This window comes from Berghia stephanieae, chromosome 10 (assembly GCF_034508935.2).
Source record: "Berghia stephanieae isolate SIO BIC M18660-M18661 chromosome 10, UCSD_Bste_1.3, whole genome shotgun sequence".
In the NCBI taxonomy this organism is placed as follows: domain Eukaryota; kingdom Metazoa; phylum Mollusca; class Gastropoda; order Nudibranchia; family Aeolidiidae; genus Berghia; species Berghia stephanieae.
The window spans coordinates 40451195-40476194 of record NC_088369.1 but is presented as its reverse complement, the minus strand read 5'-3'; the positions used below and the strand labels follow the sequence as shown (position 1 = coordinate 40476194).

General features: G+C 34.6%; 1 long non-coding RNA gene across 3 annotated transcripts in view; it reads right to left on the bottom strand.

Annotated features, from left to right (window-relative positions):
- Positions 1-23325, bottom strand: part of LOC144981129 (uncharacterized) — a 72720-nt gene extending 49395 nt beyond the window's left edge. For all 3 annotated transcript variants that reach the window (XR_013647014.1, XR_013647013.1, XR_013647015.1), the window contains exons 1-2: positions 22939-23325; positions 14089-14136 (exon numbers count right to left, since the gene is read on the bottom strand). This is a non-coding gene — a long non-coding RNA (uncharacterized LOC144981129). The remainder of the gene's footprint in view (positions 1-14088; positions 14137-22938) is intronic.
- Positions 23326-25000: the final 1675 nt, after the last annotated feature.

Below are 25000 nucleotides of genomic sequence, written 5' to 3'. Positions count from 1 at the left end.
GATGACGTTAACAATGATGATATTGTTATTTATGATGGCAAGATGTTGATAGCGGTATTGATGGAGGTAACATTGATGATGTTTGTATACAATATGACAACAGTTTTGATATTGGTATTGATGGAGGTAAAAATTCATGATGTTGGTATTGATGGTTGAAACATTTTTGATGTTAGATTTGATGGTGGTAAAAGTGTTGATATTGGGAGTGATGTTTGCAAGTCAGTCTTAATATCGGTTTCGATGAAAACAAAAAAAAAATCGATATAGATAATAATGAATACAACATATTGCTATTGATACTGAGTATTGAATTCTGGGGTAACTATAGAGGGTAATGACGGTGTCATTAAACGCCCCATAGATGAAAGACTATAGTTGATTGATCCTTACCTCCTGATAGTCACACATGGATCGATGAAAGAAACAATAGAGATTAGACCTTCCATTAAATATTGTTAAAGTATTTTTCTTTGTATCATTCGTTTAAAAATATAAAAACTTGATCTTTGGTATAGGGGAATATACTCTAAACGTGTTCAAAGCGCATTACAAGGATTCCCCAATCTTCATCTTCACTGAACGATTAGGACGAGACATGACGCCAGTTAGGGGTTATTACTGTATTTTTATACACAAAGCTGTTAACGGCCTGACACTCATTTTACACCTGCGTTGGGTGAGAGAGTGTCAGTAATGATCCTTTCCCACGTACTCAACTATGCGCTGAACGAGGCTCGATCCCAGGACCTACCAAAAGCGATTGTCATACCACATGGCCACAGAGCCACACAAATCGTATTATTTACACGTTTTATTGTTTTAAAAGCGTTTCATTTCTCATTCTATTAAATTATATTCACATGAAAATCCCATCTACTACTATATTCCTTAGTTGTGTTCTTTTACGGAAGTAGAGCCACCTACTCTCTCCCTCTCTCTCTCTCTCTCTCTCTCTCTCTCTCTCTCTCTCTTTCTCTCTCTCTCTATCTATCTATCTATCTATCTATCTATCTATCTGTCTATCTCTATATCTGTCTATCTATCTCTATCTCTCTTTGCTTACCAAATTTGGGTATTGTGAGCGTGAGACATCTATCTAAGGATAATTTTTATTTTAAAGGCCCTTTTTTAAGTTGTCTTTTTTTGTCTTATGCCATTCATATATCTCGTATCCTCTAAAACCAACCCGTAACGGATAGCAATATTAGTACTGATGATGGCAAAAGTGGTGAATTTGATGGCAACAGTGATGATATTGGTATTGATATGGCATCAGTATTGATATTAGTATGGATGACGGTAACAATGATGATGTTATTATTGATGATGGCAAGATGTTGATAGCTGTATTGATGAAGGTAACATTGATGATGTTTGTATTTAATATGACAACAGTTTTGATATTGTTATTGATGAAGGTAAACATTTATGAGCAATAGCGGCATAAAAAAAAATAAAAAAAGGTTAAATATTTCAGTAAATATTGTTTATAAAGTACTTTGTTTCATTTGTATAAGAATACAATGCATTGATCTTTTGTATACACTAAACATGACGCCAGTTAGGGGATGTCACCATGTTTTCAATCACAGACAACGCTGTTAACGGCCAGGTAATCATTTTACACATGAGTTCGGTGAGAGATTGAGAGTAAATATTATTTCCCAAGAACTCAACTATATTCTGCACGAGGCCCGAACCCAGGACCTTCCGATCCAAAAGTGAGTGGCATATCACAGGACCACATAGCCAAACAAATCCTATTGATCACATTTGTATTTCAAAACCACTGTGTGTCTCATTTTATTGAATTAAATTTAACATGTTCATCCCATCTACTTCTATATTCCTTTGGTATGTTAAATTACGGAAGTTGACGGCCAACTCTCTCATTCTCTCTTTCGCCCTTTCTCTCTCCACCTCTCTCTCTCTCTCTCTCTCTCTCTCTCTCTCTCTCTCCTTCTCTTACTTTATTTATTTCTTTCTCTCTCTTTCTCTCTCTGTCCTTCTCTTTCTTTCTTTCTTTCTTTCTTTCTTTCTCTCTGTTTCTCTCTCTCTCTCCCTCTCTCTCTCTCTCTCTCTCTCTCTCTCTCTCTCTCTCTCTCTCTCCGTCTCTCTCTTTTCGTTCTTTCTATTTATCTAGCTACTAATCTAACGATCTATCTCTTTCTCTCTTTGCTTACCACATTTTGATATTGTGAACAGTAAGAAATCTATCGAAGGTTCCATTTTATTTTACAGGCCTGCCCTATTTTTTTTCTATGACAATATAGGTATCTTGATAATAATGTACACAGAGATTATATTGATATTGATAATGGCAACAATGTTGATATTGGTATTGATGATAACAAGAGCATTGATATTGGAATCGATGGTGGTAACACGGCTAATATTGGTATTAAATATTTCAACAATCTTAATATTGGTTCCGGTGGAAACAAAATAATTGATATGGATAATAAATTAAACAGTATTGCTATTAATACTGAGAATTGAATTCTGTGGTAACTATAGATAGTGATGTCGGTGCTATTAGGCGTAGCATAACTGAAAGACCATTATAATTATGATTGATACTTACACGCTGTTAGTCACACATTGATAGGAAAAAGAAACAAAAAAATATAAAGATTAACCCTTTCAGTAAATATAGTTAAATCATTTTCCTTTGTTTCAATTATATAATAATACAATAAATTGATCATTTGTATAGCGCAATATACACTAAACATTCTCAAACCGCTTTACAAGGTGTTCCAAGTCACTGTTTAACTTAAAAAGTAGAACGTAGACATGACTCCAGTTAGGGGATGTTACAATTATTTCAGACACATTTAATTCTCTTAAAGGCAATGTACTCATCTTACGCATTAGTTCGTTGAGATAATTTGAGTAAACATTCTTTCCCAATGTATGAATTATGCGCTGAACGATGATCGAATCCTGCACCTTCCTATCCAAAAGTGAGTGTCATACCACAAGACCACATAGCCGCACAAATCGTATTAATTACACATTTAGTTCTTCTAAACCGTTGTGTTTCTCATTCTATTAGATTAAATGTAATGCAGATGTTCATGCCATCTACTACTATATTCCTTGAGTATATTCACATACGGAATTTGAGCCGTCCACTCTTTCTGTCTCTCTCTCTCTCTCTCTCTCTCTCTCTCTCTCTCTCTCTCTCTGTGTGTGTGTGTATGTGTGTGTGTTTGTGTGTGCGTGTGTCTCTCTCTCACGCTCGCTCTCTCTCTCTTGAACAATCCATCAATATATCTGTCTATCTATCCATCTATCTGTCTATCTACCAATTGATCTATACATCTTTTTTTATATCTATCTATCTATCTATCTATCTATCTATCTATATATATATATATATATATATATATATATATATAAATATAAATATATATATATACATATATATATATATATATATTATATATATATATATATATATATATATATGTCTAATCTATCTATTGAATCGTGTTTGATACAAATATGGTACGAAAATTGCTCGACATGTAGTAATGGAGCGAATTATTATTTTAATATTTACCAAAATGTTTGAGACAGTCTACATTAATGCCTCAGGCCTAATTGTTAGGCCTGAAATTAGGCCTGAAACACTAATGTAGACTGTCTCAAACATTGTGGTATATATTAAAATGTCTATCTATCTATCTATCTATCTATCTATCTATCTATCTATCTATCTGTCTATCTATCTATCTATCTATCTATCTAACTATCTATCCATCTATCTATCTATCTATCTATCTTTCTCTCTCTATCCCCTTTTCAAATTGTGAGCCGTGAGAAATCTATCTAATGTTCCCTTTTGTTTTACAGGCCCTACTCGTCTTTTTTGTATTATGACAAGCCGTTTTCTTATTCTCTCTAAAACTAACCATAACGGATAGCAATTATGAAAATTATGATGGCAAAAGTGTTGATATTGATGGCAACAATGATGTCATTGGCATTTATGATGTAAACAGTGACGCTATTGGTATTGGTAGCAAAAGTGTTGATATTGGTATTGATGATGGCAACAGTCTTGATATTGGTATTTATGGGGACAACAGTGTTGATATTGGTATTAATGGTGAAAACAGTCTTGATGTTGGTATTGATGATTGCAGTAATATTAATATTGGATTCGGTGGCAACAAAATAATTGATATAGACAATAATAAATACAACAATATTGCTATTGATATTGAGCATTCTGTTGTAACTAAGAGTAAAATAAATGAAAGACAATAATTGATTGATACTTACTTTCTGTTTGTCAGAAATGGGTGGAAGAAAGAAACAAAAAACAGTAAACCTTTCAGATTATATAGTTAAAGTAGTTTTCTTTATATCACTTGTATAAAAACATAAAAACTGTATCTTTTGTATAAAGTAATATATACTAAACTTGCTCAAAGTGCTCTACGAGGTGTCCCCAGCCATCGGCTTCACGTAACAAGTAGGACGAGACATAACGCCGGTTAGGGGATATTACAACATTTTCAGACACACACAACACTGTTAAGGACCAAGTATTCACTTTACACCTGAGTTTGGTGAGAGAATGTGAGTACTGATTCATTCCCGAGGACTCAAAATCTGCGCTGAACGAGGCTCGGACCCAGGACTTCCGATCCGAAAACGAGCGAGTGTCATACCTCAAGTCCCCACAACCGCACAAATCGTATTAGTTACAAGTTTTATTGTCATAAACTGTTGTGTTTCTCATTCTATTATTAAAAAATTAATATGTTCATCCCATCTACTACTTAATTCCTTGGGTGCGTTCACTTACAAAAGATAAGCCATCAACTCTCTCTCTCTCTCTCTATCTCTCTCTATCTCTCTCTTCTTTCTCTCTATCTGTCTATCTATATCTATCTATCTATCAATCTATCTATCTATCTATCTATCTATCTATCTATCTATTTATCTATCTATCTATCTATCTATCTATCTATCTATCTATCTATCTATCTATCTATCTATATATCTATCTCTTTTTGTTAACTACATTTTTAATGTTGTGAGCAATGAGACATCTATCTACCTAAAGTTTCTTTTATATTTCAGGCCCTATTTGTTTGGGGTTTTTTTTTGTTGTCTCAGTGGCAATGTACACTCTAAAACTACTCGGTAACAGATACCAATATTGGTAATAATGATGACAAAAGTGTTGGTTTTGTTGGCAACAGTGATGATTGTGATATTAATGATGGCAACAGTGATGATATTGGTACTGGTGGCAACAGTGGTGATATTGGTCTTGGTGGAAACGGTGATAATACTTACTGGTATTGATGATTATATTGGTATTGATGATGGCAACAGTGATGTATTGGTATTAATGGGGGAAACTTTGTGGATATTAGAATTTTTGGTGGCAAGAATGCTGATATTATTATTGATGGATACAATGTTGAAATTGTTTTTGACGGTGGCATCAGTTTTGATATTGGTATCGATGATGGCAACAGTTTTGCTACTGGTAGTAAGATGCAATATTGGTGATATAGGTATTGTGGATGGCAACAGTGTTTTTATTGGGTTTCGAGGGAAACAAAAAAATTGAAAAAGATAATAATAAATATAACAGTGTTGCTATTGATATTGAGTGTTAAGTGCTGGGTTAACTGTATATAGACGTGTCGGTGCCTTTAAGGGTAAACGAATTAAAGACTATGACGGAATGATACTTACCAACTGTTAGTCACACATGTATAGGAGAAGGAAGCAACAAAGATTAGATCTTTAGATCTTCCGTAATTATAGTTAACCTATTATCTTTTTGAATCAATTGTATAAAAAACAGTGTTGATATTAGTATTTATAGCTGATATCACTCTTGATATTTGTAGTGATGGTGGCATCAGTATTGATTTTAGCATTGATTGTGGCAACGTTGTTGCTCTAAAAGTGTTTAAAGCGCAATAAATGAATTTCCCAGTTTTCAGCTTCACTGAACGAGTATGAAGATACAGGACATAACGCCAGTTAGGGTTATTACAATATTTTCATACAAAAATTGTGAACGGCGTGATATTCATTTTACACCTGAGTTGGATAGGAGAGTGTGAGTAAAGATCCTTTCCCACGGACTCAACCATACGCTTTGACGTGGCTCAAACCCAGGACTTACCAAAGTGATTGTCATACCACAAGACCACATAGCCACACAAATCGTATAAATTACACGTTTCATTATTATAAAAACGTATTTTTTCTTATTCTATTAAATTACATTGAAATGATAATCCCATCTACTCGTATATTCCTTAGTTGTGTTCATATACGGAAGTAGAGCCACCTACTATCTCACTCTCTCTCTCTCTCTCTCTCTCTCTCTCCCTATCTATCTATCTTTCTGTTCTATCTATCTATCTCTATCTCTCTTTGCTTTCCAAATTTTGATATTGTGAGCGTGAGACATCTATTTAATGATATTTTTTTTATAATAGGCACTCTTTTATTTATCTTTTTTGTGTTATGTCACTCAGGTATCTCGTAACCTCTAAAATCAACCCGTTACGGATAGCAATATTGGCACTGATGATTGCAATATACACTAAACGTGTTCAAAGCGCTCTACAAGGTGTGCCATATCATGTTTACTTAACAAGTAAAAATAGACATGACGCCAGTCTGGGGATAAAATAATATTTCCAGACACAGACAAATCTGTTAACGGCTAGGTACTTATTTTACACCAAATTCCGGTGACAGTATCTATCTATCTATCTATCTATCTATCTATCTATCTATTATCTATCCATCTATCTATCTCTCTATCTATCTATCTCTATACTTCTTTGCTTACCAAATGTTGATATTGTGAGGCATAAGAATCTATCTAAGGTTCACCTATGTTAGGTGACAGTATCTATCTATCTATCTATATATCTATCTCTATGCTTCTTTGCTTACCAAATAAGGATATTGTGAGGCATAAGACATCTATCTAAAGTTCTTTTTAATTTCGCAGGTCCTAATTTAATTTTTCTTTCTTGTCCAATGACAATTCACTTTTCTTGGTTATCTTTATCAGTAACGGATTACAATATTTATAATGATGATGGCAAAACTGTTGATATTGATGACAACAGTGATGATATTGGTATTGAAGATGGCGAAAGTTTTGATATTGGTATTGATGGAGGCAACAATGATGACATTGATGACGGTAACATTGTTGATATTGGTATTGATGGCAGAATACACACTAAACGTGCTCAAAGGTTTCCCCAGTTATCAGTTTCACTGAACGAGAAGACATCACGCCATTTTGGGGATATTACAATATTTTCGGACAGAGACAAACCTGTTTACATCCAAATACTCATTTTACACCTCTGTTAGGTCAGAGAATTTGAGTAAAGAGTCATTCCCAAAGAAACAACTATGCGCTGAACGAGACTCGAACTCAGGACCTTCCGATCCAAAAGTGAATGTCATACCTCAAGACCTGATAACCGCTAAAATCGTAGTAAATATACGTTGAATTATATTAAAACCATTTGTTTCTTATTTTTTTCCATTAACTTAATTTTACAAGCTAATGCCTTCTTCTCCAATAATCCTTAGGTGTGTTCACTTACGGAATTTGAGCCGCTTACTATCTCTCTCCCTCTCTCTCTCTCTCACTCACTCTCTCTCTCTCTCTCTCTCTCTCTCTCTTTATCTATATATACATCTATCTATCTACCTATATATCCATCTGTTCGACAAATGGATGATGCCAAGTCTGCAAAGATAGATCATCATCAAGCCCTACTGCAACCTCCTCGTGGTGTCGAACGGTAACAGGTCAAGCTGGCCAACTGCAGAGGGCGACAAGAATAGGCAATGGCAAACCATTCTTGTAACTTTGCCGAGTTAACTGCATGAATAAGTCCAAAAAGTTAAACGGTGACAGCGTAAAGGGGAGCATGTTTTCACGGAAGACTGCTGCCTCGCTCGGTTGGGAGCGTGATGTTCGTCAGGTCACACCGAACCGTCAGCCAGTTACTAGGCGAAATAAATTTAACAAATGTGACAAAACCAAAATTGGGACATGGAATGTCAGGACCTGTGCCCAAAAAGGAAAACTAAACAACATTCTAAAAGAAATGAAACGGCTCCAAATAAATATTCTTGGCCTGGCAGAGATGAGATGGAAAGAGCAGGGAACCATGTCAAAACAAGAAAACAACACGACATATAAGATCATATGGAGTGGTGGAGCCTCTTTCCAAAAAGGAGTAGGGATGATCTTAGACCAAAAATCAACCAAATTTTACAAAGGGCACGTAGCAATCTCAGACAGAGTTTTGCTGGTTAAGCTAAGAGGACCTGTAGTTGACACCAATATTATTCAAGTTTATGCACCAACAGAAGAGGCGACAGATGCAGATATGACAGAGTTTTACCATTCACTAGACAAAGCAAAACGAATGTGTAAATCACAAGAAGTCCTTATGGTAATGGGGGACCTAAATGCTAAGATTGGCAGAGGCAGAGATGGTGACATAATCGGACCACATGGACTCGGAGACAGAAATGAACGAGGAAACATCTGGGCAGATTGGTGTAGAACATATAAATTAATGATTTCAAACACCTGGTTTCAACAACACCCAAGAAGAACCTGGGCATGGCAATCACCAGGGGACAGAGCAAGGAACCAGATAGACTTTATAGCAGTATCATCAAGATTCAGAAATGGCATATTAAATTGCAAAACCTACCCAGGCGCCGATGTAGACAGTGACCATGTCCATGTTGTTTGTACAGTAAGGATAAAGTTTAAAGCTATTTAGAGAACAGCTGGTAGAATAAAGAGGGATTACAGGTTATGCAAAGACAATGGCATACAAACAAAAATGAGAGAAGAATTTGAAAATGCACTCATGATACAAAGCCAAAGTGAACCTGATAACGAAAAATGTGAAAAACAATTTGATATATTCCAAAAGTGTGTCAAAGCAACTGCAGAAAAGCATTTACCAATAGCTCAAATAAACAGCAAAAAGGAATGGATGACAAATAAAATTCTAAACCTATTTGAAGAAAGACGAAAATGCAACAGAGGGTCTGCAGAATACCAAACATTGAACAACCACATTAAATCCAAATGCATCGAGGCACACGAGAACTATCTAGACTGGAAATGCTGCGAAATCGAAAGAGAATTCAAACCCAACCCCCAACAAGCTCACCAAAGAATAAAAGAACTATTAGGGAAAAGGAACAGCAAAGCAGCAGGAAGTTGTATCCAAAACAAACAAGGGGAACTGCTATTTGAAGAACAACATATAAAAAGCCGATGGGTAGAATACATAGGCGAACTGTACAATGATCCAAATAGAAATGAACCACCACTGAAATTCAAAGAACCATTAAGCGGACCAAACATCACCAAAAGTGAAATTGAACATGCCATGGAACGAATGAGGGATGGTAAAGCAACAGGTCCTGATGAAATATCTGTAGAGGTATTAAAAAGCCTAGGAGATCTAGCAATTGATGAACTTCACATATTATTCAACAATATATACAATACTGGGGAAATTCCAGAAGATCTCTGTAACTCTATTTTCATAGCAATACTAAAGAAAGCAGGTGCAGTCAGATGCGAAAATTTTAGAACTATAAGCTTAATAAGCCACATCAACAAAATACTGTTACGTATAATTATCAACAGGCTAAGGAATAAGATTAACCCCGAAATCGCAGAAGAACAATATGGATTCCAACCTGACAGAGGACAAGGAACGCAATATACCTCCTCCGTGTTTTAAGTGAAAGAGCTATACAGGTTCAGACCCCACTATACCTCTGTTTTGTCGACTACAAAAAAGCTTTTGATAGAGTACGCCACGAAGAAATACTAAAACAACTGCACTCCATTGGCGCTGATGAGAAAGACCTCAGACTCATGCAAACATTATACTACACCCAGCAGGCATCTATCAAAATCGGAAACTCTACAGGAAATGCCATTCCTATTAAGAAAGGAGTCCGTCAAGGGTGTGTTGCCTCACCAGATCTGTTTAATCTATACCAAGAAACAATCATGAGGGGCATAAATAATATGGAGGGAATAAAAGTAGGAGGTCACAACATAAATAATATAAGATACGCAGACGATACGGTACTCATTGCAACATCAGAAATCCAACTTCAAAAGATTGTTGACAAAGTGGTAGTAGATAGAGAAGCCAAGGGAATGGAAGTGAATATCACCAAAACGGAATGCATGGTAATACAGAAAAACCCCGAAAACAACAACACCTGCAATATAACGATTCACGGCGAGCAACTTACCAACGTAGAAAGTTTTAAATACCTAGGTTCAATAGTGACAACAGATGGAAGATGTAACCGAGACATACGAGCAAGAATAACTCAAGCCAAACAGGCCTTCATGGACCTGGGAAACATTTTGAAAAACAAACAGATGTTGTTCGGGATTAGATTCCGAGTCTTGAAGTGCTACGTGTGGCCAATCTTGTTATACGAATGCGAAAGCTGGACTACAAATGCAGAAACACAAAAGAACATTGAAGCTTTTGAAATGTGGTGCTTGAGAAGGATGCAGAGAATATCGTATACTGCACACAAAACGAACGAAGAAGTGCTAAAACAAACATACCAACAAAGGAAACTAATGCCCTTAATAGTGGATCGACAACTATCCTTTTTCGGACACATAGTAAAGAAAGATAAGAATGAATACCTGGCAAGTTGTGGAAAAATACCTGGTAAACGCGCCCGGGGAGACAAAGAAAAACACTCATAGACCAACTGAAGGGCTTCACCAACCTAACAATCCAAGAGCTGTTTGAAAAAGCAAGAGACAGGGAGGAATGGAGAGAGATAATTCATGCAGTATCCGAAGCCTGGACCAGGCATGGAACCTAGAAGAAGAAGAAGATATCCATCTATTTATCTATCTATCTATCTATTTATCTATCAATCTCTATATCTATCTATCAATCTATCTATCTGTATATCTATCTATCTCTATCTCTACTATCTATCGAAATATTTATCTTTCTATTCATTTATATCTCTCTTTGCTAACTGAAAGCTAGTGACTAATAATCGGTTCTTATAAACGTTTTCTAGTCTCGGACTCGGTGGGCTTTTGACTGGAACAGGACGTGGTAAGGACGTTGACTAAATCGGTTATTTTATGCTGGTAAGATAGCAATCTTCAAACTTTTTAAAAGCAAACTATTTAATGAGTATCACATCCGGTATAGATTTCTCTTCGTTATATATTTGAACTTGAACCTAACGACATAATTATTTGTCAACAGCGATATTGTCTTATCGCCTAAATATTTAGGTCAATGCAACACACGCACTTATACGTAGACAAAAACAAAACATATACAAAATCAACAACATAAAACACACACAAAAAAAAAATTAATATTTTTTTAAAACAAACATTACGAAAGTCTTTTTCAGTGATTCACACAATTTTTACACGAGTACAGTCAGTTTCATTGTTAGCATATTAACTTTTGCCTAAATACGTGCCCCTCTTTTATTTTCAAAATGGTACTCCACGCCTGTTCAAGTACTGCGAGGAATGACAATGTCTTAACTTAATTGATAAGGAATTAGATCGTATTTAGTTTGGATTTCACGAGTAATCTATACTTATTGTATAAAAGATGTCATGCACTTTATACATGTTTTTGCATATCAATGGGCACCAAAGGTCTTACTATTGGCCTTGTTTAGCTCTTATTAAGTATAGTATCGCAGTAAAAAGTAAAATCTATGAAAGAACATCAAAGTGCTGGTTTGCATCACTCATCATATATATATGTATATTATATATATATATATATATATATATATATATATATATATATATATATATATATATAAATTATAAAACAAAAACCATGAAATAATAGTGCTCAACTTTAGTATAAAAGGAGCTATTTATAAACATTTGAAATATAATTAAGATAGTTTGACTTCTACAACGTTGTTATCGAGCGTTGCTCTCATCAGGAAGTAGAAGTGAAAGAAGATTGTTGTCTTTTCGTATTTTTATAGATTCGTGTTTACGGAGGTTCGTAATTACATAAAAGGTGTTTGTTTCTGTGTCTGCATGAGGAAGTTAGTTCGTTTCTTGTGTTGAGTGTTGCTATGTTCGGTTTAGTGATGATGAAGAATTTTTCTTCCAAGCAGAGGTTGCAAATCTTAGAAGAGGGGGAGTACGACTGTGCTCTGGAGATGATTTTCCATGTGATGCTGTGTTGTATGTTTTTTTCTTTGAGGCTCCAAATGTGTTCGCTTAGTGTAGTAGAATGTCGTTTGTGTATGTTTCTGAAGGAAGATGTATACAGGTTGTATCTGGTTTTGAATGGACACTCGGTGAGGCCAATGTATGTTTCTTGTTTTGGTGTGTCTGGTCGTGTTACTGTGGCTTGATAAATTACGTTTTGAGTCAGGCAATTGCCGTTTAGTGGGCATGTTCTCTGGGTCCTACAGTAGCATTTTTTTTCTAGGTTGTTGCTGGACTGATCTGGCTGTGATAGTTTTCAGTTATTGTTGGATGAAATAATGTTTTGTATGTTTGGCATGCAGGTGTATCCTATTTTGATGGTGTTCTTGTTCATGATTGGGTGTAGAACGTGACCGGGAGGGAAGCATTTTTGTAGTAGATTGAAGAATTTGTTACCGATAGAAGACGTCACATTCTTGCTGTAGGGTGGGTTAAACCATGTTATGTGTCGTTTTCTTTGTCGTTTTTTTTTGTTGGGGTGGTAATGGTCTCTTCCTCATATTCTAGTTTGTAGTTATATCCACTTTTTTGTAGTGCGTTTGTGTACGGTGGGATTACATCGTCGAATATGTTGTTGTTTGTAGAGTTGTTAGATAGTCGTTTGTTGGGGATGTTTTTTATTATAGATGGCGGATGATTGCTGTGTCTATGAACGTACAATGGGATGTTGTTGGGTTTTGAAAATGGTTGATAGGTGCCGTCGTTTAGGTTGATGGTTATGTCCAGGAAGTCGAATGTCTTTTTGTTGGCTTCGATTGTAATTTTCAGATTGTTGTCCTGGAAGATTTTGCATATTTTTTTCTTTATTAATTCTGTCTGTCTAGGTGTTTTATTGCACAATGCGAGTCCGTCGTCCCTGTATAGTCCAATGTTTATATCGAGATTTTGCATTTGAGAAATTAGATATAGTCCGACGAGCTCGCATGTTTCTGCTCCATCGTAGCTCCCCATGGTGACATCAAAGTTTGTTGATTTTTTTGTCCATGCTGTTCCATTATTGTAAAGTGATGTATTCTTCGAGTGCAGGATAATGTGTATTTCTTCTTCGGTGATGTTGTCGAAGGTTTTTGCGAACTGTAGTGCTTTGAGGAGTAGGGTTTTGGTGATTGAAGGGTAGAAATTACAGATGTCAAAGATGATTGCGTTTTGTCGTTGTTTGTTTTCTGTGTTTCTGTACCAGTTGATAACTTCAGTGGTGTTTCTCCATTGGTTGAATTCGGTTTTCTTGACGATTTTGGTGTTGATTCTGTCTAAAAAAACTTCCTCATGCAGACATAGAAACAAACACCTTTTATGTAATTACGAACCTCCATAAACACAAATCTATAAAAATACGAAAAGACAACAATCTACTTTCACTTCCACTTCCTGATGAGAGCAACGCTCGATAACAACGTTGTAGAAGTCAAACTATCTTAATTATATTTCAAATGTTTAAATATATATATATATATATATATATATATATATATATATATATATATATATATATATATATATATATATATATATATAAGAAAGAAAAAACCACCGAAAACAAACAACAAAAATGGTGATTAAAATATACCTTTGCCTCTCCGGCATAAAACCTCCACCACGACCATGAAAAAAATCGAACAAGCTCTATCGAGAACAAAGACAGAGAGCAACTTGGAAAGGGAAAAAAAATATAATTGGGATTATGACATAGCAACAGTGATCTCACTGCCCTAGATGAGAGGTCGAAAGACCTCATCCAGAAAGTATTATTTAATGTAATAGCTACTTACTTCATCAACCACGCTGGCGTCAGTGATAGCAAATAACATAGCGACGAGCTGTTTCATGGAGGAAAAAGAAAACAGTATATACAGAGAGAGAATATAATATATAAAATATATATATATATAATAATATATAATATATATTTTGGGGGGGGGATGTTTGTGTGTGTGTGTGTGTGTGTGTGTGTGTGTGTTTGTGTGAGTGAATATGTGTGTAGCATGTTCAATTACTTTGAGACAAACAAAATACTGTTCAGTGCAATATGCTAACAGTGGACATTTATTTCATGAGTGATGGGGGTTGGGGAGGGTGGTATCTGGAATATTTTCTCCAATTTATTAACATGATAACCTCGTCTAATTAATAGTCTCTTAGAGCCCATGGAGCTGGAAGTATCCCAGTTTTTGTAGGGTTAAACAAGATTATATCAATTGTTTGTTACCCTTTGGATCAGGATGTTATCAGTCGCAAAGCCCTTTACATCAAAAATATATGACCCGGTGTCATGGGAGATTAAATTGTATTGTTTTTAAATAGCCATAATGCTCAGACCACTTGGACGTTTTACATAGGCAGTCAACTTCTACACCAGAAGAATCGCCCTATAATTTAGTTTAATATAATAGAGGTTTGTACATCCTAGAATTTTCCCCGTTACATAATAAAAATGATAATAAATAGCGTTAAGTAATGGGTCTTATAGCTGTCTAAGAATATAACATTTACAATAAAATTAATAAGTAATGAGTAATAAAAAAACAAGTTCCTGTCCCACTAATATTTCACAATAAATGTTTTCAGATGTCTTCTGTTTTATAAGTATTAATATAAGTATTTACAGTTTCTGACCTCATTAAGTACTTAAAACATGGCCACAGAATCTTGTGTGTAGTCGCCTAACAGGTGTTGTGCTGTTCAAGTTTAAGCAGAATTTTTTTTTTATGGATAAAGCCTCTGTGATTTTTCTAACGCTTTCCAAACGTATATTTTTTTCCCAAATAATCTAGGTGGTTTTTTGAACGATTATTTAACATGCTTGTAAAAGAATTCTTATTATACAAATGGATTCTGATAAAGGTAACATTTTATCTCAATTATTTATTTCATTTTTACTATAGAGAATTTTTTTTCACTGTGCAGTGGCGTGATACCCAAAGTATTTATAACGCTTTTAAACGCACTCATCGAGGTGGTTAAAACAAGCAACATAAGATTAATGTTCAACTTGGACATCGACAGTGCAATAATAACAGCCAGTCGATCGTTTCATGTGCTCCTGTACAGCAATGTCAAAGCAATTATGAATTTATTTATGTTCACCACAACAGGCTAAGAAACACACCGGTTGAAGTCAAAAATAACATCAACTATAATCAAATATGACCCGAACGATACACATATTATTAAGCGCCTTGAAGAGTCTGATATTACATTATTTGTTGAATCATGGCTGCGCCCCAAAGGAAATGACGTCATCATAGCAGATCTAGAACCACCAGGTTATCAACCTATATCAATGTCAAACAGATTTCATTTTAAAAACAACGTAAACCACGGAAATGTTTCCATTTTGTCGACAATACAGATTTATTATCATTATTATTATTATTATTATTATTATTATTATTATATTATTATTATTATTATTATTATTATTATTATTATTATTATTATTATTATTATCATCATTATTATTATTATTATTATCATCATCATTATCATTTATTATCATTATCATTATTATTATTATTATTATTATTATTATTATTATTATTATTATTATTATTATTATTATTTATAAAACAAATCGACAGTGCACTCCTCGGAACTACGCGTACAGCCTCCCCCCCCCCCTCTCCCCCTACCCTCTCTATCTTTCCTTTTTAATTTTTTAAAAATTTCTTATTTATTTATTCTTTGTAGACTATAATTCAAGGTTACGTCCAGTTCTGTATGTTGGTATCAATAAACCCACCCCTACCATCTCGTAATCAGGTTTTTTCTTAGTGGGGAGCGGTCCCAAGCATGATTAGGACCTCCGGTTCTACGGTTCCTGGGAAATGAGAACCGCAAGGACCGGTTCCAAGAACCGGTTCTTTTTCGACATTGGCCATTCACAAGGCATCGTTGAGACTTGGGACCGTCAAAGAACCGGTTCTTTTTTGACATTGTTGGGACCGTCAAACGATGGGACCGTGCCTGCAGTAGATGGCTGTAGAACCGCTAAATGAAAGTGAGAGCGGAGAAGGCTTGTTACCTCAAAACATGAAAATAGTGCTATAACACTATCCATCAAGAATGTGTGTGTGTGTGTGTGTGTTTACGTGCGTGTGTGTGTGTGTGTCTGCGAAGATTGATGGAGCGGGTCAGGTCAATGTTAGTGTTAGGGAAAAGGGATTGTTAATATTTTGTGGTTGTGGCATGCTGGACCAAAAGTATGGGAAGAGTTTGTTTTGATTTGTTTTGTTGTTTTGTTTTTGTTTTCGTCTCCATTACTTTTTTCTATTTTTGTGCGGCTTCGTGGTCTTGTGTTATGACACTCGCTTTTGGATCTGAATGTCCTGGGTTCGAGCCTCACTCTGCGCCTAGTTGAGTCCTATCACCGTAATCAGGTGTAAAATGAGTACCTGGTCGTCAACAGCGTTGTCTCTGTCGGGAAAAAAATGTAACATCGGCTAACAGGCGTCATGTCTCGTTCTATATGTTACGTGTTGCTATTAGTCAGGGACCCATTGTAAAGCGCTTTGAGCACATTTAGTGGATATTGCTCTATATAAAAGCTCTATTTTTTCTTATTTTAATGGGTTTTAAAATATTTCTACCTTTGGATAGGACGCTAGTCTATCCCAAAGTACTTTTCGCCAGATCTAACAAACCCAGCTACCCATTCACTGCTGAGTAGACAGGGAGTTCATAGAGAGAAAAAAAGCTAGACTGCACCCGGGATCGATCTCTGGCCTTGGCGTATAAAGAGTGCTCTATCGACTGAGCTATCGGGGGCCCCAAATATTCTATTTGCCTTTTTAAAAATACAGACGTTATAACTGTTATTTGGAAGGAAGATATAATATGTAAAACTCATATTATTTGATTAGTTAAAACACCAAACGATATTTTAATACTGGATTATTTTAAATGACAAAAATGCGAAAGAAAGGATTGGTGACAAAATATAGACAAAAGAAGACAAAAAATTGTACTTGCTAGGTTGGAAACACACACACACACACACACACACAAAACACACACATCTTTAGTAGTCACATTCATTTCAAACAATAACCCATTAGAGAAGAGGGGTCATGCCTTCATCATAGATCATTGCGATCATTATGGTGTAGTAGATTTTGAAATTTGCCCCTTATAATGGAATCGTCCAAGACGTGCGCCTCCTGATTCCCCCATCTCACACACGAAAGGGCGGTTTGTGGAGTGGAGGGAGATGGTCGTCTGTGTCGTTTAGTGTGTAGCAAAGAGGGTGGGTGCGATTAATTAAGTGGAATGGGTAGTGATTTGATGAAGATAGGCAAAGGAACCGAGGGAAAGAAACGGTGGGTCAGTAGTATGGCGTGAAAATTGCGGGGACCGTTGAAAGGTTATAAGAAGTAAGGACTGCCAACGGTTCTCCAATTTGAGACCGGTCCCCGGTTCTCAGCTAAAGGACCGTGGGCACTACTTTTTGGCGTCTGCCAATCCCAAATGTGTGTGTCAAGCAAGGTCGACAGTGATGTCGCGTCAACGGTTGAGGAGAAAATGACCAAATAATAATAATAATAATAATAATAATAATAATAATAATAATAATAATAATAATAATAATAATAATAATAATAATAATAATAATAATAATAATAATAATAATAATAATAATTAATAATAAATAAAGAAATAAATAAATAAAGAAATAAAAATAAATAAATAAATAAATAAATAAATAAAAATTACGGTGATCAAGAAAGAAACCCTCTGTTCATCACTTTTTCCGGACTCAAAATTTATGAAAATCCTTTCTTTAAAAAAAAAATATAGCCTTATAAAGAACACTGTGCCATTTGAGTCAATAAAAAAAATATACGGTGCACAACTCCAATGAAAGATTTGAAAATTAGAAATGTATTTTTTACAGATAGATAAACAGGTAACTTGATTTCCTTTTATAATTTAAAGTCAGTTTGAAAGTTCGTTGAGTCAAACAGATATCATAAAATATGTACCGACGACACTAACACTCACGAAAACCTCTAATTTTGACACTGTAAAACGTTGTCAGTTTGACGTTTATAGTGTATTCGCTTAATTACTTTAAGGATTTCAGATCTACACTAAGTTTTCAACAGTTTTTATCTATTTATGACACCAAGTATTATTATTGCCCATTTGATGCATTCAATGTGATGGTTTCGGGTGAATAATACCCAGGTTTAACTTATGGCTACACCCTCGACTCTATCTGTCCAGTATAAACATCATGTCAAGAAATTCTTGAGCTGTCTGATTGGCTTTTTTCAGCAAATCGTGGCATTCATAATGATATTATTCACTTGATAACATTAAGGTATTCGGATTTATAGAAATTTTAAATAAGTTTCACCGATTAACAAAATCAACTAATTGCTAATATTACTGTCGTTTTTATGCCATCGATGTGATAATTATTGCCCTGGGAAATATTTCTTTAGACGTTATCGGCAAGCTGTCAATTATATCTCTCTAGCATCTTGCACGAACAAACGAAAAGTGGACATAATATTATTATGATGGAATAGGCTACTTGATACTGTTCGCGTCTGCTTCAGATTTTCATTTCACCTCAGGATTAAAGTGATCAAAACACCCATTTTCTTTCATGTATGTATAGATCAGTGTGTATTACTTAGTTTTGAACTATGGGCAAACTCTCAATCAACAATCAAAACATGATCACCAGAGTACTAGGCTGTACTGTCTAGATCCCGGGATCGGGGAGACATTCCGAAAGCTCCTACATCCCTGTATTCTTTCAAATTGTATTTTCACCGTTGATCTTTTATCAGGCTTTCATTTATTCAATTTGTCATCATATAGAAGCATTTTAAAAACTCAAGAGAAACACTTGATAGATTTGTGAAAGTTTAAATTTTCATAATTTGACAATAGTTTCGATTCTCGGCCGCTAGTTTGATTTGTGAAGTATTGAAACGTAGTGCAAAGCATTCCGAGGTTTTTTTCTATTAGAGTTAGCTTGAGATCAGATGATTTGTTTAAATATAAGGGTTAGCCATAAGTCTTAGCAAAGGTGCTAGGGTGTTTTGTTTTTCCTATTAGCGTTAGTTAAAGGCTAAAGGTACTAGGTTTTATTTTTTCTTGGGGTTAGTTGAGGGAATATAGTGTTGATCTTTTTCATCATCGATTTATGACATCAATTATTATTATTGCCCCTTTGATGCTTTCAATGTGATGCTTCCGGGTGGATAATGCCCAGGTTTAACTCATGGCTACACCTGGAACTCTAATGTCCAGTATAAACATCAAGCACATGAATCCCTGAGCGAGAGGGTTTTTTTGTTTGTCTTTTATTTTTTGCTCGGAACTGTCATATTGGCTTTTTTCAGCAAATCGTGGCATTCATAGTAATGTTATTCACTTGATCACATTACGGTATTCTGATTTACCGAAATTGTAAACAAGTTTCACCGGTTAACAACATCATCTAATATTACTGCCGTTTTTTGATGCCATCGATGTGATAATTAATGGCAAACTGTCAATTGTATCTGTCTAGCTTCTAGCCCGAACAAACAATAGTAGACAAATTCGGGGACTTGATATTGTTCGCATCTGCTTCAGATTTTCATTGGACCTCACATAAGTTAAGTAAAGGGGAGACATTCCGAAAGCTCCTACATCGGCAGTATTCTTTCAATTTGTATTTTCACCGTTGATCTTTTGTCAGGCGTTAATTTATTCAATTTGTCATCATATAGAAGCATTAAAAAAAACTCTAGAACAAACCTTGATAGATTTGTGAAAGTTTTAAATTCTCTAATTTGACCATCGTTTTGATTCTCGGTCGCCATTTTAATTTGTGAAGTATTGAAAGGTAGTGCAAAGCAGTCCGAGGGTTTTTTTTCTATTGGGGTTAGCTCGAGATCGGAGGATTTTTTTTTCTATTAGGGTTAGTCATAAGTATTAGTAAAGGTGCTAGGGTGTTTATTTTTCCTATTAGGGTTAGTTAAAGGTAACAGGTTTTACTTTTTCTTGGGGTTAGTTGAGGAAATATTATTTAAGTTGTTTCCCTTTCGAAAGGACTCCCAAGTAAAGCGTGGTAAATATTTGGGACTTATTGATATTGATATCTACTGATTGATAAACTAAAATCCTGCCAAATAAAGCAGGGCAGCGCCGACAAGCACATCGATTAAAATAAACGTCTAATCGTAATCAAGCTAATCAAGAAAATGATTCAGGCAATATCCAAAGAAAATAGTTCTTTCCCGGCGAAATTGCGGACTTTTTACTAGTATTAAGTAAAAAAGTAATAACACTGCATTTATTTGGCGCAATATCCATAGGATGTGCTTAAATCTGTTTACAAGGAGTCCCAAGCCAACAGCAATACTAAACATGAAGGACGAGTCTGTCAGGCGATATTACACATTTCTTTTATCCGACAAAGACATGTAATCATTTTACACCTGAGTACGGTGAGAGAATGTGAGTAAAGAGCCTTTCAGAGGACTCAACTCTGCACCACTCACAGCGGGTTTCGAAACCTTGACCTTCCGATCCGAAAGCGAGAGTCATACCATTAGACCCCATCACAGAACAGGGAGCGCCACTGTTATGTCGTCCACATAGCCTCACTATCAATTAAATTTATTTCTAATGTCAACAATTTTCGGAGTAAAGACATAATTCTTGGTATCAAACCTATTGTAAATTTGACGCTGATCACGAATCTGACGTCAAAACATCGAAAATCCGAAAAAAAAATTGTCCACTTTTTTATACCGCCACGCACCGATAGCTCATTGCCATGAAAAATATTAAGCAAGGCGGGATTTAGGAGCAACCGACCGTCCCTCTACTCTTCGCCCAGGAATTTGGCCATACACATTGCGATTTCACTACGATTTGCTTCAGGCGTGCCTGTCCCCAGATCGTCGCTGGTTGAAAACTGAGCGTGTATGGAACCTTTAAGCGATATTATCTATGTATAAAATAAAAATCATTTGACGATAGGGAAGGGGGTATTACCATATACAGCATTTCATAGAAATAGAATAATAGATAATATTTTACAATGGGGTTAGTTCACACCGCTTGACAACGGAGAGTGATGTCATGTGTTTCCCGGCATTACGGGCTTAAAATGGCTGCCGAATATAAACATTGAGAGCAAGCTCGTGTTTGTTGACACATCTGATTAATAAACGCAAACGCGTGAACTTATTTTCCGTTCATTTTTTATTTATTTTGTTGTGTGAATATTGTCAAGAATTAATTTGAAATATTTTCGTTTCTTTTAATCTCCTGTTAATCATAGATTATTGGATGATTCGTCACAAAAAAAGTTTCACACACTCAATAGTCTAGTAGCCACTACTTTCAGTCCTAGATTAGATCAATTCAACGGGTCTCTAAACAAAATCAAAGTCTACACTGTTCACTTGTATTTTTTTTGTAATGATAAAGAAGTAAAATTACAAACCATTTTCATAAACTTTGTGCTTTGTGATATAAATCTTAGTACATTTCTGAATGAAGTTTCGCGGCAGTCAGATGTTTCAACTCTTCCAATCGCCTCTGACCGCCTTAGCTTTTGATTCATAATTAATTTGCAGTAAAAAAAATCACAATAATGGTTTTACAATGTAGATATTGCATTGTTTTTGAGCCTTCAAACAAGGTTACAAGTCGTTGTAAAAAAAAAACAAAAGAAAAAAAAAAACTCTCTCTCTCTCTCTCTCTCTCTCTCTCTCTCTCTCTCTCTCTCTCTCTCTCTCTCTCTCTCTCTCTCTCTCTCTCTCTTTAACAGCATGTCACTGATCGGTGATCTCTCTCTCTCTCTAACAGCATGTCACTGATCGGTGACCAGACATTGAAATAGTTTTTTTTTTGATTTTTTAAATTGTAAATATGAAGTCGTTCCGTTGTCTGAAATCGAAAGAGCTTATTTAAATTTTATTTCCCCAGAATAGTCTTGAATATAATGTTTAATTATAATTCAAAATCAAAGTGATCTTCGTTTAATTTAGCTTACTGATGACTGTATCTACTACACAGTCAGTCATTCAATACTGACATCACATTTACCGTCAATCGACACATGTCGGACTTCACGGGACCGCGTCTCTGCCGTGAATCAACCCCATTGTAACATTCAAAGGGAAGGGAAAAAGTGGCGCCTACGGGAATCGATTGCAAATCGTCGACTAAGTCAATCCTTCCATGACAGTCTTCCAACCAATTACGCCACGCAAAACCTTTTGAACGACAACGCATATCTTAATACATACACAGTAGGCCACAGCTCTATTAATAGTTGTCTAAATAATTATTTTTTGTCTTGCGCTCATATTTTAACATCTTTTTTTTTTTCACGTGTCTATGTGCATTATAAAAGTATTCATTGTATCGAAAGTGTATGAAAGTGAAAGTAAAACCGACGAACGTTTTAAAAATGTTTTAAAATAGTTACAGATCGTTATTCACATACATTTGTATAAAATTAGGCTTAGCGAAACACATTCTCATTCAAATGGGAAGACTATCAAGCGAATTGATTATGAATATACATATAAACCATCAAAACAATACAATTATCAATTATCGAAAAATTTCAGAAAAATAAAATAAAATAAAGAAACTCTTACCAGAATTAGAATGTTGAAAATATTCATTTTGATTAATAGGAATAGCACGACTGAATTTCAAGCTACAATGGCCGTCCGTTGAAAACAAATGAAGTCAAAGCTGCAATGGTCGTCCGTTGTCATGAACACAAATGAATTAAAAGCTGGGGTGGGCGTTCTTATTGAGGTAAATGCGACACATTCAACCCACGTATTTCTACAAACTAGGCCAGAGTATAACAAAAATATAATACAGTCGTACCTCCATAACCCAGATTTATATAATCCACTTCCTAATGTCGAAAGTTGCTGTTGACTGGCACCCCGTGTAAATTGTTCCATATAATTGCTCGTGTTGTATTTTTTTGGTATTATTAGTCGTAATAGTAGTAGTATTAGGGCTGTCATTATTCCCAGACGCCTGTCTGGGATAATAAAAATTCGTTATCCCCAGAAAGGTGGGCAGAAAGATTTTATGCAAAATGCCAAACTAGGCGTGAAAAATACCAAATATTCTGGAAAAAATACTAGTGGTTGTGTCCCAAAACAGTTAATATATCAAGTGATATTTAACACAAGATGAAAGTAAATAGTGATCAAATGTCAAATCCAGCTCTTTTAAAACAAAATATTTTAAAGCAAATGGATCAATGAAATTTCTTTTGTTACTTTGATCTGAAAACGTCAAACTGGCAATTCGACTTTTTATTTTCAACCATGAAGAAAGTTGTTAATCATCAAATCTGTTCATAGTCCACCAACCATTTAAATTTTCATTACCAACCTACCTGTTAACTTTATTGATCATCTCTTGTTTCTATAATTTGCTCATTCTGGCCACAATTTTGGGGATGACCGGGAATAATTTTTATGTCGCGGACGAATTCCTAGGCCATGGTGTTGTTCGCCCCAAAGCCCAAAACCCACACCTGTTATTTTCCTGTCTGCTTCGCACAAGACAATACGATTTAGTATCACACGTCCACAAAACTAGATCCAACAACATATTTTTATTCGAATCAGAGATGAAAATAACTACCAAAACAAGGAAGCAAAAATAGTGGAAATATGTTTAGCTCATATATGAATTTAAAATATTCCGATAGCGGTGTGGATAGGCAGCTCAGTGGGTAAGGCCACCTTTCATTTTACTCCTTTTAGCTGCACAGATTCGACCCAGTCGCGACCCCCCCCCCCCCCACTAATTTTTTTTTTTTAAACTTTTCTTTCTTTCTTCCCAATTGATTTTCATTGTTTTTACTTTTGTTCCGAGTTCCGAGCAAGAGTTTTTTTTTAATCAGTTGAATTTTTTATTTCTCCGATAATATTATTCATTATTAATTTGCTTAGATCTTATTGTTTTTTTTTTGTTTTGGTCAATGATAATATAATATAATAATAATAATAATAATAATAATAATAATAATAATAATAATAATAATAATAATAATAATAATAATAATAATAATATAATAATAATAATAATAATAATAATAATAATAATAATAATAATAATAATATATAATATATAATAATAATAATAATAATATATAATTGTAATATTAGTATTATTATTATATTACCATCATAATCATTATTATATTATTATCAATAATATATTATTTTATTATTAATACTTTATTATCATACTATTATCTATTATTATTATTATTATTATTATTATTATTATTATTATTATTATTATTATTATTATTATCATTATTATTATTATTATTTTTATTATTATTATTATTATTATTATTATTATTATTATTATTATTATTATTATTATATTATTATTATTATTATTATTATTATTGTTAACACTATTCCCTGCTCCGAGGGAAATCTCTCTTTTTCTTTTTTTAAAAAATATTTTGACCTAAACCTTAGAGTTTTTGGTTTGCTAAACCTTTATGTAAATGTTCCGTTTCTGAGCATGAATTTCTTAAATTGTTTTTATTTTTAAAACAATTATTGTTTTTTTCTCTCCTCTATCTGACCATTTGGTCGCTCTCTGAATATTTCTGTTTGTTTGCTTTTTAATTATTTATTCTTTTTAGACACTATTTGAGATCGGAGT